This window comes from Anas acuta, chromosome 30, assembly GCF_963932015.1.
Source record: "Anas acuta chromosome 30, bAnaAcu1.1, whole genome shotgun sequence".
NCBI classification, from domain to species: domain Eukaryota; kingdom Metazoa; phylum Chordata; class Aves; order Anseriformes; family Anatidae; genus Anas; species Anas acuta.
In genome coordinates this window covers 1,474,212-1,493,850 of record NC_089008.1, presented here as the reverse complement: position 1 = coordinate 1,493,850, position 19,639 = coordinate 1,474,212, and the positions used below count along the sequence as shown (strand labels likewise).

At 54.1% G+C, this 19,639-nt stretch overlaps 1 protein-coding gene across 3 annotated transcripts in view; it reads right to left on the bottom strand.

Moving 5' to 3' along the window:
- Window positions 1-1,103: 1,103 nt before the first annotated feature.
- LOC137846117 (uncharacterized) overlaps window positions 1,104-19,639 on the bottom strand; it is a 153,127-nt gene continuing 134,591 nt past the window's right edge. For 2 of the 3 annotated variants that reach the window (XR_011090385.1, XR_011090388.1), the window contains 2 exons: window positions 2,104-3,265; window positions 1,104-1,611 (listed from right to left, as the gene is read on the bottom strand). The gene's annotated coding sequence lies outside the window, so the exon portion shown is untranslated. The remainder of the gene's footprint in view (window positions 1,612-2,103; window positions 3,266-19,639) is intronic. The other variant, XR_011090386.1, reaches the window with a different exon arrangement.

Below are 19,639 nucleotides of genomic sequence, written 5' to 3'. Positions count from 1 at the left end.
TGCCTGCCGATTAAATATGGCACCACCACTCTCATCTTTCTGTGATTCTGGGGGCTAGAGGATCACACAATCACAGAATGGCCAAGGTTGGAAGGGACCTCTGAAATTCATGGAGTCCAGCCTTTTGGAGAGCAGGATCAGCTAGGACAGACTGCACAGAATGGCATCCAGGTGGATTTGGAATATCTGCAGAGGAGACTCCACAGCATCTCTGGGCAGCCTGTTCCAGTGCTCTGTCACCCTCCCAGTAAAGAAATGCCCCTCATATTCAGATGGAACTTTCTGTGCTCCCATTTGGGCCTGTTGCCTCTCATCGTTTCCCTGGGCACAACTGAAAAGAGACCAGCACCATTCTCTCAACTCCCTCCCCTCAGATATTTATAGACATGGATGAGGTCTCCCCTCAGTCTCCTCTTTTCCAGGTTAAAAAGGCTCAGCGCTCTTGGCTCCGGTCCTCTGATCATCTTTGCAGCCCTCCTCTGGACTCTCTCCAGTAGTTCTATGCCTCACTTGTACTGGGGACCACACAATTGCACCAAAATGCTTTCTGTTCCACGCAGAGAAATGATTCCTTCCCAGGAGCTCTCACCCAGAGAACAAATTCCCTCTCCCTTGCCATCACCACCCCACACACACCTCTCTTCAGTCACCCATCCCCACGCTCAACCTCACCTGGGGAGCTGCAGATGCCCTGGGTGGTTATGCCAGCACCTGCAACTTGGGGCACAGTGGGTTTTGTTTAGAGGGAGTGAGAGCTGGGGCACCCACACGCTTGTGCCCATGTCCCTATTGCTGGGTCCTTGCCGTGTCCTCCCTGCTGTGTCCTTGCCCAGCGCATGACAGTCATCCCACTTGCCCTGCCATAGGCTCATCAATGCACAGGGCAGACCTTGGAGCATCCCTCGCTCAACCCAACATTCATCCACATCCCCAGCCCTTGCTCTCTCTGAATGGGCTCTGTAGAGCCCCATCTCTGCAGCAGAGGTGATGCTGCAGGGACAGGGGAACCCCTTGAGAACAACTCTCTCTCTCTAGGGGCTGCCTTGGAGGAGAGGGAACACTCCCATGGGGGAAGCACCCCAGAGCCTGCTGCAGCACCCAGCTCCAGCCTCAGCACAGCCATGTGGTGGCAAGTGCCTCCATCCCTTCTCACCCCTCCAGCCCGTTTCTCATCAGGGACATTCAGGATGCGGCCAGCACTGAGGGCAGAGCTCCTCTTGTATTTCTTCTCATTCCACTCCTGGTACCCACATGTATATCTTCCTGCAGTTCTTGACGTGATGTTCAGGACCACGGAGTAGTTCAGCTGCCCTTGATGGGCTTTCAGACTGTACACCTCCTTCCCATCCTTGCAGAAAATGATTTTTCTTACAGGTGACACCACAGGGAGAATACACTGGAGAACAACTCTTTTACCTGGCTGAGCAGAACTTGAGTTCATTTGGAGAGCAGGAGCTTGGAGATCCCCTGGAGGACACACAGCAGTGAAGGGCTGCCATAGAGCAGAGCTCACAGTGGTTGGGCTTCCAAGTGCCCTGGGTCTGGGAGGGAAGGACTCATGAGTACCTGGGGGGCTGCAGATGTCCTGGGAGCTCATGCTGGCAGCTGTACCTGGGGGCAGAGAGGCATTTGCTGAGAGGGACAGAGTCCAGGCTCATCCAGATTTTTGTACTCCCACATTCCCCCTGACTAATACCTCACTGCGAAGCACACATCATCACATCTGCGTGTTTTCATGCTGTATCTCTTGATACAGCATAATAACGTCTTGAACAATGCCAATCCCAATTCCATCTTGTGGAGATTTCATCTTCTAGGTAAGTCCCATAGCTCTGTAAAGACCTCAGCGCTCCTAGAGTCTCAGAGCAATACTCTAGAAAAATTTATGGTGCTGGAGAAGTGTGCCGCTTGCTCAGATCTGTATCATACTTGGAGGAAGCCATCCGCATCATGCCTTGCCCAGAGCAACGATGCCCCACAATACTGCACACCTGCCCTACACACACTGTCCCCATCCTGCCATGTGCCCACTACTGGCCTATCCTGCCCCCAGCAGCAGCCCTCCAGCCCTCAGCCCCCACACCCAGCAATGCCCCAACTCACAGAGTGCCAGCAGCAGGATGGCATGGCCAGAAGGAGACAGCCTTGCCCATGCTGTATGCCCCAGTATCTTTTGGGGCACTGCTTTTGGGGAGCAGCGTCTTCTTCAAGTTTCTGCTTTGCTCTGAACTGGGGACGGTGGGGCAGAGGCTTGCGGTTCAGCTGGGGACTGTGCTGTTAGCTTTCTGTGGCCACCTGAGCCTGGCCCACAGCCAGAGGCTCTCATCAGTGGGGGCCTTGCCTAAGAACCTGCTACATCCGCTGCTTTTGTTGAGCCCCCACAGTTTTTTCTGTCCTCTCACACACTGCAGAACACGCTAGTTTTACTTGTATTTCAGGGGCAACAATGTCCCTGTAAAGAGCTCCTGCCCCTCATCCCCACTCGGATTTGCCCTCGTCTGACCACATCAGTCTGCTTCTCTTCAATGTCTAGACAAATGATGGCATCAGGGGAATCCTGCACCAAGGCCAAAGTGACGCCAGAGCTCTGGCGCAGCTGCCAAGGCTGTGGGCAGATTTCTCCTTCATCCCGTTGGTGAATCAGCTTACGAAGAACTCTCAGGGAGTCTCAGCTGGGGCCATAGTGCTGCCAGCACAGCACTGTTGGAGCCATCTGCACGCACACTTTGACCCTCATGTGACCACACAACAACCAGGAAAGGCAGAGGCTTCGTCCTGAAGGCACCTGAGCTCCCCCACAAGGCTCTCTCAATTCCCTTCCTCAAAGGAACGTGCTGAGCCAAGGGAAGCAGAGCAGTGGCAGCACATCCCTTGGGCATGCTGCCACAGCTGCCTTGAGACCAAAGGCAGTGGGAGCCAGGCCATGGTGGGGGTCATGCTCTGAGCATGGGGGAGCAGGCTGGGGACAGCATGGAGCCCAGGGGGACATCAGAGCTCCATGGGGACAGGGACGTCTCCAGGCTGCCTGGCCTCATGGGCACCGTGGCTGCATCTCTCCAGGGGTAGGGTGATGATGGGGGCAGACAGCAGCAGGAGCAGGCTGAGGGCAGAGCGCAGGATCCAGACCTCCAGGGGCATGGCTGAGCCTGGGAGAGAGGAGGAACACAGTGTGGCCAAGGCAAGCCTTGGAAAACGGCTGTGCTGGGAAGGGCTGATGAGCAATGTCTCACCTCTGGAAGGGAGCTGGGCCTTGTGTGAGGGGCTGCTGCCTGTGGGAGACATGAACATGCTGTGAGTTTCTGGAGCTCTTTGCTGGGACAATCCCAGATGCTGAGCAGACCCTGAGCTCGTGTCTTACTTCCCTGTGTACATGGTGAGCATTAACAACCGAGCCCTTCTCAGTTCCCTGACATAAGTTAGTAAAGGTATGATGGAGAGCTTGGAGCAGTAGTGGCACAGTCCAGGGCCTACTGATATCCCCAACTCTTGCTTTTCTTACATGGGCACTGCAGAGCCCCATGTCTCAGCAGAGGTGCTACTGCAGCTACAGGGGAAATCTTGAGGCAGTTAAAGATCTTTATCTGCCGTTAAAGATAACAAAAAACGCTTTTATAAACACATCAGCACAAAAAGGAGGACTATGGAGAATCTCTAGCCTTTACTGGATGTGGGGGGAAACTTAGTTACAAGAGATGAGGAAAAGGCAGAGGTGCTCAATGCCTTCTTCACCTCAGTCTTTAGCGGCAATACCAGTTGTTCTCTGGATACCCAGCACCCTGAGCTGGTGGAAGGGGATGGGGAGCAGGATGTGGCCCTCACCATCCACGAAGAACTGGTTGGTGACCTGCTACGGCACTTGGATGTGCACAAGTCGATGGGGCCGGATGGGATCCACCCAAGGGTACTGAGAGAACTGGCAGAGGTGCTGGCCAAACCACTATCCATCATTTATCAGCAGTCCTGGCTATCGGGTGAGGTCCCAGCTGACTGGCGGCTAGCGAATGTGACGCCCATCTACAAGAAGGGCCGGAGGTCTGACCCGGGGAACTACAGGCCTGTCAGTTTGACCTCAGTGCCAGGGAAGCTCATGGAGCAGATCCTCTTGGGAGTCATCATGCGGCACTTGAAGGGCAAGCAGGCGATCAGGCCCAGTCAGCATGGGTTTATGGAAGGCAGGTCCTGCTTGACGAACCTGATCTCCTTCTATGACAAAGTGACGTGCTGGGTGGACAAGGGAAAGGCCGTGGATGTGGTCTACCTTGACTTCAGCAAGGCTTTTGACACCGTCTCCCACAGCATTCTCCTCAAGAAACTGGCTGCTCATGGCTTGGACTGGCGCACGTTTCATTGGGTTAGAAACTGGCTGGATAGCCGGGCCCAAAGAGTTGTGGTAAACGGAGTCAAATCCAGTTGGAGGCCAGTCACTAGTGGCGTCCCCCAGGGCTCGGTGCTAGGGCCGGTCCTCTTTAACATCTTCATCAATGATCTGGACGAGGGCATTGAGTGCACCCTCAGTAAGTTTGCAGATGACACCAAGTTAGGTGCGTGTGTCGATCTGCTTGAGGGTAGGAAGGCTCTGCAGGAGGATCTGGATAGGCTGCACCGATGGGCTGAGGTCAACTGCATGAAGTTCAACAAGGCCAAGTGCCGCGTCCTGCACCTGGGGTGCAATAACCCCAAGCAGAGCTACAGGCTGGGAGATGAGTGGTTGGAAAGCTGCCAGGCAGAGAAGGACCTGAGAGTGATGGTGGACAGTCGTCTGAATATGAGCCAGCAGTGTGCTCAGGTGGCCAAGAAGGCCAATGGCATCCTGGCTTGTATCAGAAATAGTGTGGCCAGCAGGGCTAGGGAAGTGATCGTCCCCCTGTACTCGGCTCTGGTGAGGCCGCACCTCGAGTACTGTGTTCAGTTTTGGGCCCCTCGCTACAAGAAGGACATCGAGGTGCTTGAGCGAGTCCAGAGAAGGGCGACGAAGCTGGTAAGGGTCCTGGAGAACAAGTACTACAAGGAGCGGCTGAGGGAGCTGGGTTTGTTCAGCCTGGAGAAGAGGAGGCTCAGGGGCGACCTTATCACTCTCTACAGATACCTTAAACGAGGCTGTAGTGATGTGGGGGTTGGCCTGTTCTCCCATGTGCCTGGTGACAGGACGAGGGGGAATGGGCTAAAGTTGCGCTAGGGGAGTTTTAGGTTAGACGTTAGGAAGAACTCCTTTACTGAAAGGGTTGTTAGGCATTGGAACAGGCTTCCCAGGGAAGTGGTGGAGTCACCTGGAAGTCTTCAAAAGACGTTTCGATGTAGAGCTTAGGGATATGGTTTAGTGGGGACTGTTAGTGTTAGGTTAGAGGTTGGACTCGATGATCTTGAAGTCTCTTCCAACCTAGAAATTCTGTGATTCTGTGATTCTGTGATTCATTTCTCCATCCAGGGTCTCCTGTGGAGTAGGGGGAACACTCCCGAGGGGGAATCACACCTGAGCCATGCCCTGTATGATGAAGCACACAGCTCCAGCTTCTGCACTGTCCACATCCCACTGACCCCACAGCCCTGATGAAGGGTCGTGTCTCACCTGGCACAGACAGGGTCCAAGGAGCACTGAAAGGAGAACACCCAAACTGACTAGGGACTGGCCATGAGGACACGGAGCATTCCCTTCATTCCCAGGGAAGTCTGTGGTCCATCAGAGGCTGGATCAGAGATATCACCAGGACACTCATCAGCCTGCTGTGCCTCACATTATACTATCTACTGACGATATTGCAGACAGCTGTGGAGGAAATTGCGTCCTATAGTCTGAGGGAATGGATAAAACTTCCAAGGCTTTGGGATGGTTGGTGAAAGAGTCTGGAGCACAAGTCCCTTTCTCTTCCCTCCATCCATTCTGGGGTGGTGACATTGGATGGAATAGAAAGATCTGGTCCATAAATGCTTGGCTCCGTGACTGGTGCAACAGGCACAAATTTGTTTTAGCAGGACTACAACAAATGGGGTTGCAGCAGGGCTTGTAGCAGTGGGGCAGCACCCCACAGAGATGTTCATCTGATTCGTGTCAATATGGAACAATTCTAGGGCCGCATGGTATGATGAATGTGACCTTCTGTCTTACATACACTTATATAACCAAAAGTCTAAGAAAAACAGAGTGGTTAATGTGTAGAGTACTTTTATCTTGCAAAGGAATGGTCCAGCAATTCATGTCAATGGAGAGCTTGAAGGGAAATGTATTTGTAGGCTTTTCCTTGAAGTTTCTGATATCTCGGGGGAGGGGGGGGGTTAGAATAACTGCTACCTATTATGACTATTGCATGGGATACTTTGCAAGTCTATGATAACTGGCCAGGAGAATAAGGAGAAGGGGAAAGCCGAAGGACCACTAAAAGACAAAGCTTGCAGGGGACGCTGCACAGGTCTCTGACATTCAGCCAAGATGGACAAAGGAGAAGGACAAGAGGGAGGAAGACTAGGAGCCTTCAGCATGAGAGACCCCCAGAGGGACCACCGGAGACTGATATGCATGCTCCAGCTGGAGGGTTTGGATTCCGGAAACTAATTATAATAACCCTGGTTTTTCAGAAGTAGTAATGAATATGTATTAGCCTAGAGCATAAAAATCAGCTGCTTGATGTAACTGGTGTGTGTCTTGGTGGAGCAGAGACTGCCGGCGCACCCAGCGCTGTTTGCTTACCTTTATTCCTTTAATAAATTGTAAACTTTGATTATAGTCCTCTTTTGAAGACTGAGCCATTTATTACAACAACAATAATAACAGTAATGATGATAATAGTACCACTGGCTGGCAGAGGGACTCAGGCTGCACAGCATTGCACAAGCAACAAGAGTACAGAGTCTGAGCATGGGCAGGGGATGCAGCAGTGATGTGCCCACACGGGTGTGGAAGGGATAGAAATGGATTTTGGACAGGCTGTAGATGATTGCTAGCCTGATGGAGATCTGCAAAGCTATGGGCCAAATCTGGCAATAGGAAAAGAGGCATGAGGTCTTTGTAAGGAGAATACTACCCTTGAGATATATGTAAAAACAGCAAGAGTTGCGGTGTGTGAGAGGACAGAAATAACAGCGGGGGCTCAAAAAAGGCAGCGGATGTAGCAGGGGCTGAGACAGGTTACACATTGATGAGAGCCTCTGGCTGTGGGCAAGGCTCAGGCGGCCTCAGAAAGCCCAGAGGGCAGCTCCCAGCTGCACTGCAAGCCTCTGCCCCACCATCCCCAGCTCACAGCAAAGAAGACACCTGAAGCAGACGCTGCTCCCCAAAAGCAGTGCCCCAAAAGATGCTGGGGCAGGCGCCATGGGCAAGGCTGTCTCCTTCTGGCACTGCCGTCCTGCTGCTGGTGCTCTGTGAGTTGTGGCATTGCTGGGTGTGGGGGCTGAGGGCTGGAGGGCTTCTGCTGGGGGTAGAACAGGCCCGTGGTGGGCACAGGAGAGGATTGGGACAGTTTGTGCAGGGCAGGTGTGCAGCGCTGTGGGGCATCGTTCTTTTAGGGAAATCGGGAGGTCATGACCCCTCTAAGCAAAGCTCTCTCTGCCCCATGCTGCAGGTACTGGCGTGACCACCCAGGACATCTGCAGCTCTCCAGGATTTCGGGAGCATGGAGGTGGGTCACGAAAATGACATTGTCCTGTGGAAATAGATGGGAAGAGAGAAGGGGATTATTCCCTCACAGTTCCCCCTATAAGCCCCAGGAGAGCAGATTCTTCCAGCCTTGGCATGCAGTTGGTTTTGCCACCCAGCAATCACTAACGATTGCCTGGGTAATCCTTCTGCCTTCTCTCCAGGTAACGACCAGACTCCAGTCCTGTACCTCAACAGTTCCAGTGCCCGAGAAGGGGAAACACTTTTGGTTCATTGTGTCATTGATTGGCAGTTTCCTGCTACACGAGTTGTCTTCTGCAAGAATGGGCTGGAGGAGTTCAGCCTGAAAGCCCAGCAGGGCAGGCTCATCTACGCTCTGGTCCTGAACATCACCTCCAGAAGTGCTGGGACGTACATGTGTGGGTACCAGCAAAAGAACAAGGAAAACAACGTGAAGAACTCTGCTCTCAGTGCTCCCCGGACCTTGTCTGTGGCAGGTGAGACACGGCCCCAGGGTGGTGAGGGTAGAAGATTTTAGAAAACTGCTGAGGCTGGTGCTGTGTGCTGCAGCAGGCAGGGCATGGCTCTGGGGTGGTTCCCCCTCGGGAGTGTTCCCTCTCCTCAGAGGCAGCCCCTACAGAGAGAAAGCTGCTCTCAAGGGCTGTCCCCGTCCCTGCAGCAGCAGCTTGGCTGAGGAATGCGGCTGTGAAGTGCCCATGCAGAAAGAGCAAGAGCTGGGGATGTTGATGGACCCTGGGTTGAGCCTGGCATGTTCCAAGATCTGCCCTGTACATTGATGAGCCTATGGCAGGGGAAGCGGTGTGATTGTCATGAGACAGGCTATAGCCTGTACATCAGCAACAGTGTGGGATGGTTCCAGAAGGGAGAGCACAGTGGTGCTGGTTTGAGACACAGAAAGGTGCCTGCTCAGCAAGAACAAAGAGGAAGAAAAAGGACTCGGGTGTGGCGGTGTGCGAGGTCTTGGCCCCACTAAGAAAAAGCCCTTTTACCCCACGGTGAAGGTGCTGGTGAGACCATCACTGATATCCACAGCCACGCAGGTGAGGAGGAGGATGAGGGTGTGTCATCTGCACAGGCACGTCCTGCTCCCTGCCTCTCCCCATCACACCCTGCTGCCCTCACACCATCTCTCCCCCAGCCGCATATCCCCGGATCCTGCACACCCTCCCCACAGGCACAGTGCTGGCAGTGGCGGCCGTCGGCCTCGTCCTCCTGGCTGCAGGCAGCTGGTTTGCCATCAGGAAAGGTGAGGGAGTAGGGGAAGGAGGGAGAAAGGCTGAGGCCGTGGGGGTCCTGCTGCGGGGCTGGTGTAATGGGAAAGGTGTTGGGGGGAACCTGGGGGTGCACAGCTGGGGGAGACGGTTCCTGGGGGTGATGGCTGTGGGCAGCCCAGCTGGGGAGGCTGCTGAGGGAGCGGGGGAGCTTCAGCCTTCATCCCCCAGCCCCGAGATGGGAGCCAGGGCTGAGCAGCACCTTGGCCTGTGCACCTCAGCCCCTGTTCTTCTTGCAGGTGCCTGCAGAGGGAGATGCCCAAGGTGAGCACCAAGGGCTGCTGGCTGTGGGGTATGCGGGAGGGAGTTGGGGGAATGAAAGTTCCCTGGGGTGCTCCTTGTTCAGGGGCATCTCCTGTGCAGAAGTCAGGAAGGATGGGGCTTGTCTTTGGCTGCCCTCCAGTTCAATGACAAATGCAGGAAAGCAACACCAAAGGGCATAAGCCTCAAGATCCCTCCTCAGTACATGCACATCCCAGAACCATTCCATTCCTCTCCAGGCAGCAGCACGTTGACAGCCCACAAGCAGAAGACACCAACTATGGTGACATCCAGTGTGAGTACTACCTCCTCCCTTGGGGGAAGCTACATGCTCCTCTCCCCATGAGAATCTTCTGCAAGTCCTCATGGAATCCTACCACTTCATTTCCCACTGGGAATAACAAAATCCCTGCCCGTTCATCAAGGCCAGGTTTCTCTCCAGCACCTCATGTCCTGCTTCTTCCTTGCATGCACAGCGCAGCTGCTGGCTGCACAAGGGACATGGCAGCATCCCAGTGCTCCCAGGGACAAATTCCCTTTGCCTGCAGGGTCCTTCCACACATGCTCCAGCCCCAGGCTGCAGTTGCCCCACTTCAACGTCTGCTTTTGTCCTTTCTTCAGTTTACTTCAAAGTGATTTCGGTTTTCATGTAGTTGAAAGGACAGAGGAGCAATGAAAGATGCGGCTCTCTTTCCTTGTGTTTGTGGGGAAAAAATTTTATAGTTTGCTCTGAAACCACAGGCAGCAGCCAAGGGAGGATGTTGTGGTTGGGTGACAGGCTATAGATATATCCGCACCCTACTTGCACCTTGCTCATGGTGCAGCACAACCTTGTTTACCCACGCTTGCACAGAGCAGTTTGCAAGGTGTGCTGGCTGTGCAAAGAGAGGAGATTCCACAGAAAGCTGGAAATACACCAAAACCTCAGCATCTCTGCTCCATCGCTGCTGCTTAATCTTCATCCCAGTTCAGGGTGATGGGAGACGAAATGTGGCCAGGCTTTGAGATCTGACCACAGGCAGCTGCTGCCCAAGGTCAGTGTGAATTTTAGCCCTCCACCAACAGGCAGCAAGGGATCATGTTGTGTTTTTTTTTGCCCCCACAGACTCCACCATCGCCCACGTTCAACGGGACAGGGTGAGTCGTGGCACAGCTGTGCACAGCTCCTTTCTGCACTTCTGCAGCCTGGTGCACACTCGTTGTGCAGGGCTCACAGTCAGTAGCTGAAGTAACAGGGTTTCTTTTCTCCCTAAAGCCTCGTCCCGCGCAGCAAATGAGAAACACCACGACATATGCCACGGTGACCCACACCCAGACCCGATAGTGCTGTCACAGGGCAAGGGCACAGGAGCCTTGTCCACGGCTGCCTTTGCTCTCCTGCAGAGGACTTTGGGTGCACTTTTGTCTTCTCAGGGGTTTGTTGTCACAGGGAAGGGCTGTGAGTGTCTAGCCAAGACGATGTAGGACTCACACCTCCATCTACAATACATTAATACTTCTAAAGTATATGAGCTATACCAAATCTTCCTGTGAGCGTATTGATTTTTTCTGAATGAAAGAAAACCTTTTGCTGCGCTCAGTGGATGACGTGTACACCTAAGTTGCATTATAATGCCATGGGGGTGTTATTCTACCCATCCATGGAGATGTCCATTTTTGACCTAGATGGACAGATATCACTGCAGGGATGTCCTCGAATGTGTGTGTCAATCGGTGAGTGCACTGCAGATGTGGTTTTTCGTTGATGTCAAATACACATCTCTGACTTTGTGTTCCTGATGGCACCTCCGTCTCATGCAGCCACACATGGAATGGGACGGAGCAGACAGACAGACACCGAGACACAAAGGGTGGTGGTGTCGATCTGAAGGGATGTGAAGCACTTGCAGACAGACCTTGCCGAGAAGAACTACACCAGCTGCTTCTTGTTTGGGGTGGCTTTATTCAGAGCTCGCAGATCAGCACGGCTTTCCCCAGTGTTCTCTGCCTCTCTCAGAGAACCAGCTGCATCGCCTCTCACTTGCTCAGCTTTTGGCATGCAGTGGGTGTTGAGAGCAGTTGGATTGAGAGAGCTGCAAAACACAAGGGAGAACAAGGAGTGGCCTTGCTCTTGCCCACCATGGGGAAATGCTGGGAGCATGGAAGGAGGGGGATTCAGCCAGAGCACAGCCACGCAAAGCTCCCAGGCTCCTGCCATCGGATGCACTTCTGGCTTCCATTTGCTCTCCAACAGCCTGCCCTCTTGCAGCCATCACTGCTGGGCTGGGGCTGAACTCACCTTCACTCTGCCCATCTCATCCACATTGGCATCTGGAGGGAGAACCTGAGTTAGTGTCCAGCCACACGCAGCAGGCAGGGCTTCCCCATTCCCCACCACCGTTGCCCCCATGGTTACGGCTTGCCATGCAAAGGCATCAGCACTTCACACAGTAGCTGGAGGGGAAGGGTGAAGAAGGGACTGGCACTTACAGAAATGGCTGGGGTCAGCAGAAGAGTCTTGAGCACTACCAGCACCATGGAGACGCACAGAGAGAGGAGAGAAAAAATGTCCTGAAGGTCTGCAGCACCACTGCCACAAAGAAGCACAGGGCCATATGGGCCATTCCCATGGATGATGCTATAATCCTTCCAGGATTCAACTGAAGTCCACCCCACAGCAAGCCACTCCTCCCATGCCTTCTGCACAGGAAATGCAGTCACACAGAAGGACAAATCTACCCTTGGCCATGCAGCACCCCAGGGCCCTGCCATGCCCCCCACAACCTCCAACAAACCCCAGCCAGCAGCCCTTGGTGCTCACCTTGGGCATCTCCCTCTGCAGGCACCTGCAAGAAGAACAGGGGCTGAGGTGCACAGGCCAAGGTTCTGCCCAGCCCTGGCTCCCATCTCGGGGCTGGGGGACGAAGGCTGAGGGTCCCCAGCTCCCTCAGCAGCCTCCCCAGCTGGGCTGCCCACAGCCATCGCCCCCAGGCACCGTCTCCCCCAGCTGTGCACCCCCAGGTTCCCCCCACTGCCTTTCCTGCTGCACTAGCCCCGCAGCAGGACCCCCATGGCCTCAGCCTTTCCCCCCACTTTCCCCCACTCCCTCACCTTTCCTGATGGCAAACCAGCTGCCTGCAGCCAGGAGGACAAGGCCGACGGCCGCCACTGCCAGCACCGTGCCTGTGGGGACGGTGTGTGGGATCCGGGCATGTGGAGCTGTGGGAGAGAGGGTGTGAGGGCAGCGGGGTGTGATGGGGAAAGGCAGGGAGCAGGACGTGCCCATGCAGCTGGCATACCATAACACTTGTCCTCACCTGTGGAGCTGTGGATATCAGTGGTGGTCTCACCATTACCTGCATCTTGAGGCAAAAGGGGTTTTTCTTAGTGGGGCCAAGACCTGGCACACCGCCACACCCGAGTCCTTTTTCTTCCAGTTTGTTCTTGCTGAGCAGGCACCTTTCTGTGTCTCAAACCAGCACCACTGTGCTCTCCCTTCTGGAACCATCCCACACTGTTGCTGATGTACAGGCTATAGCCTGTCTCATGACAATCACACCACTTCCCCTGCCATAGGCTCATCAATGTACAGGGCAGATCTTGGAACATGCCAGGCTGAACCCAGGGTCCATCAACATCCCCAGCTCTTGCTCTCTCTGCATGGGAACTGCACAGCCCCATGCCTCAGCTGAGCTGCTGCTGCAGGGATGGGGACAGCCCTTGAGAGCAGCTTTCTCTCTGTAGGGGTTGCCTCTGAGGAGAGGGAACAGTCCCGAGGGGGAACCACCCCAGAGACATGCCCTGCCTGCTGCAGCACACAGCTCCAGCCCCAACAGTTTTCTGAAACCTTCTACCCTCACCACCCTGGGGCCATGTCTCACCTGCCACAGACAAGGTCTGGGGAGCACTGAGAGCAGAGTTCCTCACCCAGTTGCTCTCGTTCCTCTGCTGGTACCCACACGTGTACTTCCCAGCACTTCTCGAGGTGATGTTCAGGACCAGAGCATAGATGACCTTGCCCTGCTGGGCTTTCAGGCTGAACTCCTCCTGCCCATTCTTGCAGAAGACAACTCGCGTAGCAGGAAACTGCCCATCAATGGCACACTGAAAGAGAATTATTTCCCCCTCCTTGGCACTGGAAGCGTTGAGGTACAGGACTGGAGTCTGGTCGTTACCTGGAGAGAAGGCACAGGGATTCCCCAGGCAAGAGTTAGTGATTGCCGGGTGGCAAAACCAACTGCATGCCAAGGCTGGAAGAATCTGCTGTCCTGGGGTTTCCAGGGGAAATTGTGAGGGAATAATCCCCTTCTCTCTTCCCATCTCCTTCCCCAGGACACGTTCATTTTTGGGACCCACCTCCATGCTCCTGCAATCCTGGAGAGCTGCAGATGTCCTGGGTGGTCACTCCAGCACCTGCAGCATGGTGCAGAGAGGGCTTTCCTTAGAGGGGCAGAGACCTAGCTCACCCCCACCTCCCTGCTCACATCCCAGTTTCTGAGTCCTGCCTGAACAGGGGACTCCCCACCCGCACATTTCCAACTGCGATTTGCTTCATCTGCACACTTGGCACCATCCCAAGCCTGGTCTGGATGTGCTTTATATTCTAGTATGAGTGCCCAGGATCTCTAAGGAATCCAGCATCCTGAACGTGTCACACAAAAGCTCCAGACAAACTTTTAGTACTGGAGAAGTGTGTCCCTTTCTCAGATCTGCATCATAGCTGGAGGAAGCAATCCCAACCCATCCTTCCCCAGACGCAACTGTGTCCTGCAGTACTGTATGCCTGCCCCGCACAGAGGGGCAGTGACCTCCTGCCTTCCCCAAAACAACTCTGCCCTGCAGTTAAGCACGACTGTATCGCACACACTATCCCTATCCTCCCCTGTGCCCACCACTGGCCTGTCCTGCCCCCAGCAGCAGCCCTCCAGCCCTCAGCCCCCACACCCAGCAATGCCCCAACTCACAGAGTGCCAGCAGCAGGATGGCAGGGCCAGAAGGAGACAGCCTTGCCCATGGCGCCTTCCCCAGCATCTTTTGGGGCGCTGCTTTTGGGGAGCAGCGTCTGCTTCAAGTGTCTGCTTTGCTGTGAGCTGGGGATGGTGGGACAGAGGCTTGCAGTGCAGCTGGGAGCTATCCTGTGGGCTTGCTGTGGCCGCCTGAGCCTGGCCCACACTGAGCGTCTCTCATCAGTGACGGCCATGCCTCAGCCCCTGCTACATCCGCTCCTTTTGTTGAGGACTCGCTGTTATTTTTGTCCTCTCGCATACTGCAGCATGCTCTGTTTGTCTGTTTTTTCCTGTGTCTCAGGGGCAGCATCTTCCTTGCAAAGCCCTCCTGCGTTTTGTCCCCATGTTCTTTGCCTTCTTCTGACCAGGTCACTCCGCTTTTCTTCGATCTCCATAGAAATAGTTATGCCAGGGGCATCCTGCACCAAGGTCAAAGTGACTTGAGAGCTCTGGGGCAGTTGCCAAGGCTGTGGGAAGATCTCTCCTTCATCCCATTGATGAATGTTGGTGAATCATCTTATGAAGAACTCTCAGGGAGTCTCAGCTGGGGCCATAGTGCTGCCAGCACAGCACTGTGGGAGCCATCTGCACCCACTGGTCTTCAACTCTCTTGGGCATGACTGCCCATCACTCTTCTGTTTTCATTTGGAGGATCATGGGCTTCTAATCCTCAACAGCCCCACTCCAGAAGTCCAGAGGATGACCTCAGCTTTCTCCTGGTCTTTCCTGCCAGAGGCTCCCGGCCAGGCCTTGTTCCCCGCCTGCAGTGCAGCACCAGAGGCACAGCTGGGCCTGTACGCATGGGCCCAAGAGCTCCCATCACAGCCTTTTGGACGTTCACTTCATCTCTTCCCACTTCCCAGTTCACAGAATCACAGAATCACAGAATTTCTAGGTTGGAAGAGACCTCAAGATCATCGAGTCCAACCTCTGACCTAACACTAAGAGTCCCCACTAAACCATATCCCTAAGCTCATCTAAACGTCTTTTAAAGACTTCCAGGGATGGTGACTCCACCACTTCCCTGGGCAGCCTGTTCCAACACCTAACAACCCTTTCAGTAAAGAAGTTCTTCCTAACATCCAACCTAAAACTCCCCTGGCGCAACTTAAGCCCATTCCCCCTTGTCCTATCACCAGCCACATGGAAGAATAGACCAATCCCCACCTCACTACAGCCTCCTTTAAGGTATTTAGGGAGAGCACTAAGGTCGCCCCTGAGCCTCCTCTTCTCTAGGCTGAACAAGCCCAGCTCCCTCAGCCGCTCCTTGTAGGACTTGTTCTCCAGGCCCCTCACCAGCTTCGTTGCCCTTCTCTGGACTCTCTCAAGCATCTCGATGTCCTTCTTGTAGCCAGGGGCCCAAAACTGAACACAGTACTCGAGGTGAGGCCTCACCAGAGCTGAGTACATGGGGACAATCAGTTCCCTAGCCCTGCTGGCCACACTGCTTCTTATACAAGCCAGGATGCCGTTGGCCTTCTTGGCCACCTGAGCACACTGCTGGCTCATATTCAGCCGACTATCAACCATCACTCCCAGGTCCTTCTCTACCAGGCAGCTCTCCAACCACTCATCTCCCAGCCTGTAGCTCTGCTTGGGGTTATTTCTCCCCAGGTGCAGGACCCATCACTTGGCCTTATTGAACTTCATACAGTTGACCTCAGCCCAGAGCTCCAGCCTATCCAGATCCTCCTGCAGAGCCTTCCTACCCTTGAGCAGATCGACACACGCACTTAACTTGGTGTTTAAATTTGTGATTCTGTGATTCAGAATCAACCAACCCCTGTTGTTGGTGACGACAAGATCTAGCATCACTCCTCTCCCAGTTGGCACGTTCACCATTTCCATCAGGAAGTTATCATCAATGCACTGGAGGAACCAGTACTGGAGGAACTTCCTGGACTGTGGGTGACTGGCTGAGTAGGCCTGTCAGCAAATGTCAGGGTAGTTGAAATCCTTCATGATAACCAGGGCCTGTGATCAAGAGTCTGTTCTCAGATGCCTGTAGAAGGCTTTGTCAGCTTCCTCATCCTGGTCTAGTGGTCTGTAACAGACACGCACAACTGCATCCCCCATGCCAGCCTGCCCCTTAATTCTCACCCACAGACTCTCAACTCGCTCCTCATCTGCCCCTGGACAGTACTCAATACAATGGAGTTGCTCTCTGACTTGAAGAGCAGTTCCGCCACCTCACCTTGCTGGCCTGTCTTCCTGAGCAGGACATAGCCATCCATGACCACATTCCAGCCATGTGAGCTGTCCCACCATGTCTCTGTAACTGCCACCAGATCTCAGTCTTCTGACCAAACAGAGTTTTCCAACTTCTCCTTCTTATTCCACGTGCTGAATGCATTTGTGTCCAGGCACTTCAGGGAAGGAGCTGAGCACGCTGATTTCACCCCATGAGGGGTGGGAGGCCTCCTGGTCTTCATGTCTGCGGGGGCACTGTCCCACCAGTACAAGCCCTGCTACAACCCCATCCCCCTGCGGATATAGCTTGAAGCTCTCCAAATGAGCCCTGCTAATTGCTGTCCCAGAACCCTCTGGACCCTGAGAGATAAACCTTTGCCAAGTATTCCTCTCAGGCCTGGTGTCTTATAACACCAGCCATTACCAAATAACCCAAAGTTGGGCCTGTAGCACCAGTCATGGAGCCAAGCATTTATGGACCAGATGCTTCTATTCTATACAATGTCACCACCCCAGAATGGATGGAGGGAAGAGAAAGGGACTTGTGCTCCAGACTCTTTCACCAACCGTCCCAAGGCCTTGAAAGCTTTATCCATTCCCTCGGACTACAGGACGCAGCTTCCTCCACAGCTGTCTGCAATATCGTCAGTAGATAGTAGTATGTGAAGCAGAGCAGGTTGATGAGTGTCCTGGTTATATCTCTGATACAGGCTCTGATAGACCACAGACTTCCCTGGGAATGAAGGGAATGCTCCGTGTCCTCGTGGCCAGTCCTCAGTCAGTTTGGGTGCTCTCCTTTCAGTGCTCTTTGGACCCTGTCTGTGCCAGGTGAGACACGACCCTTCATCAGGGCTGTGGGGTCAGTGGGACGTGGACAGTGCAGAAGCTGGAGCTGTGTGCTTCATCATACAGGGCATGGCTCAGGTGTGATTCCCCCTCGGGAGTGTTCCCCCTACTCCACAGGAGACCCTGGATGGAGAACTGCCTCAAGAGGTCCCCTGTGTAGTAGGTTTACGTGGCAAGGTTTTGGTATCAGGGGGCCATAGGGGTGGTTTCTGTGAGAAAGATCTAGAAGCTGCCCCATATTTGGGAAGGGCCCCATTGTTTTCCAGAGCTGAGCCAATAAGTGATGTTGTTTTGCGCCTCTGTGAGAGCATATTTAAGACAGGGAAAAAAAAACGCTGCGCCACACAGCAGTTGGGAGAGTGAAGGGAGTGAGGAACAGCCTTGCAGGTGCCAAGGTCAGTGTAGAAGGAGGGGGAGAGGTGCTCCAGGAGCTGGAGCAGAAGTCCCCTGTGGCCTGTGGTGAGGACCATGGTGAAGCAGGATGTCCCCCTGCAGTCCATGGAGTACCACGGTGGAGCAGGGTTCCACGCTGCAGCCCGTGGAGGAGACCACGGTGGAGCAGGTGGCCCTGCACCGACGGAGGCTGCCGCCTTTGGAAGACCCCTGCCCGAGCAGATTCCGGGCCGGACCTGAAGCCCGTGGAGAGGAGCCCACGCAGGAGCAGGTGACCTGGCAGGAGCTGCTGCCCGTAGGGGACCCAGGTTGGATCAGTTTTCTCCTGAGGGATGGACCCTGTGGTACGGACCCATATCTGGAGCAGCTCTGGAAGAGCTGCTGCCTGTGGGAAGCCCATGCTGGACTTCCCACATGTTCATGAAGGACTGCATCCTGTGGGTGGGACCCCACATCACAGGGGATGAGAGTGACTGAGAAGGAGCGGCAGAGAAGAAGTGCTGTAGACTGACCATAACCCCCATTCCTCCGTTCCCCTGCGCTGCTTGGGGGGAGGAGGTGGAAGAGGGTGGATGGGGGGGGAAGGTGCTTTTGGTTTCATTCCTTTGTTTCTCACTTCTCTAGCTTGTTAATAATGAGCAATAACTCTTACTATCTTCTTATGCTGAGTCTGTTTTGCCCGTTACAATAATTATTGCGTGATTTTCTCGTCCTTATCTCAACCTTTGAACCCTTTTTACATATTTTCTCTCCATTCCTCTTTGAAGACGGGGAGTGAGAGAGCGGCTGTGGTGGAGCTCGGCTGCCCACTCAAGCGGAACCAGAACAACGTGGGAGAATAGACCAATCCCCACCTCGCTACAGCCTCCTTTAAGGTACAAATAAGGTCACCACTGAGCCTCCTTTTCTCCAGGCTGAACAAGCCCAGCTCCCTGAGCCGCTCCTCATAAGACTTGTTCTCCAGGCCCCTCACCAGCTTCGATGCTCTTCTCTAGACTCTCTCGAGCACCTCTATGTCCTTCTGGCAGTGAGGGGCCCAAAACTGAACACAGTACTCAAGGTCTGGCTTCGCCAGAGACAATTACAGGGGGCAATCACTTCCTTAGCCCTGCTGGCCACACTGTTTCTGATACAAGCCAGGATGCCATTGGCCTTCTTGGCCACCTGAACACACTGCTGGCTCATATTCAGCCGACTATCAACCATCACTCCCAGGTCCTTCTCTGCCAGGCAGCTTTCCTACCACTCATCTCCCAGCCTGTAGCTCTGCTTGGGGTTATTGCGCCCCAGGTGGAGGACCCGGCACTTGGCCTTGTTGAACTTCATGCAGTTGACCTCAGCCCATTGGTGCAGCCTATCCAGATCCTTTTGCAGAGCCTTCCTACCCTTGAGCAGATCGACACATGCACCTAACTTGGTGTCATCTGTGAACTTACTGAGGGTGCACTCAATCCCCTCATCCAGATCATTGATAAAGATATTAAAGAGGACTGGCCCCAGTACTGAGCCCTGGGGGTCGCCACTAGTGACCGGCCTCCAACTGGATTTGAATCCATTCACCACAACTCTTTGGGCCCGGCTGTCCAACCAGTTTTTAACCCAACGAAGCGTGCGCCAGTCCAAGCCATGAGAAGCCAGTTTCTTGAGGAGAATATTGTGGGGAACAGTGTCAAAAGCCTTACTGAAGTCAAGGTAGACCACATCCAAAGACTTTCCCTCATCCACCAAGCGCGTCACTTTGTCATAGAAAGAGATCAGGTTCACCACACAGGCCCTGCCTTTCATAGACCCATGTTGACTGGGCCTGATTGCCTGGTTGCACTGTAAGTGCTGTAAATTCTTGTAGATGGGCATCACGTTTGCTGGACGCCACTCAACTGGGGCCTTCTCTGATAGCCAGGAGTGCTGATAAATGATGGAAAGCGGCTTGGCCAGATCCTCTGCCGGTTCTCTCAGTACCCTCAGGTAGATCCCATCTGGCTCCATGGACTTGCGTACATCCAAGTGCTGTAGGAGGTCGCCAACCATTTCCTCGTGGATTATGAGGGCCACGTTGTGCTCCCCATCCCCTTCCACCAGCTCAT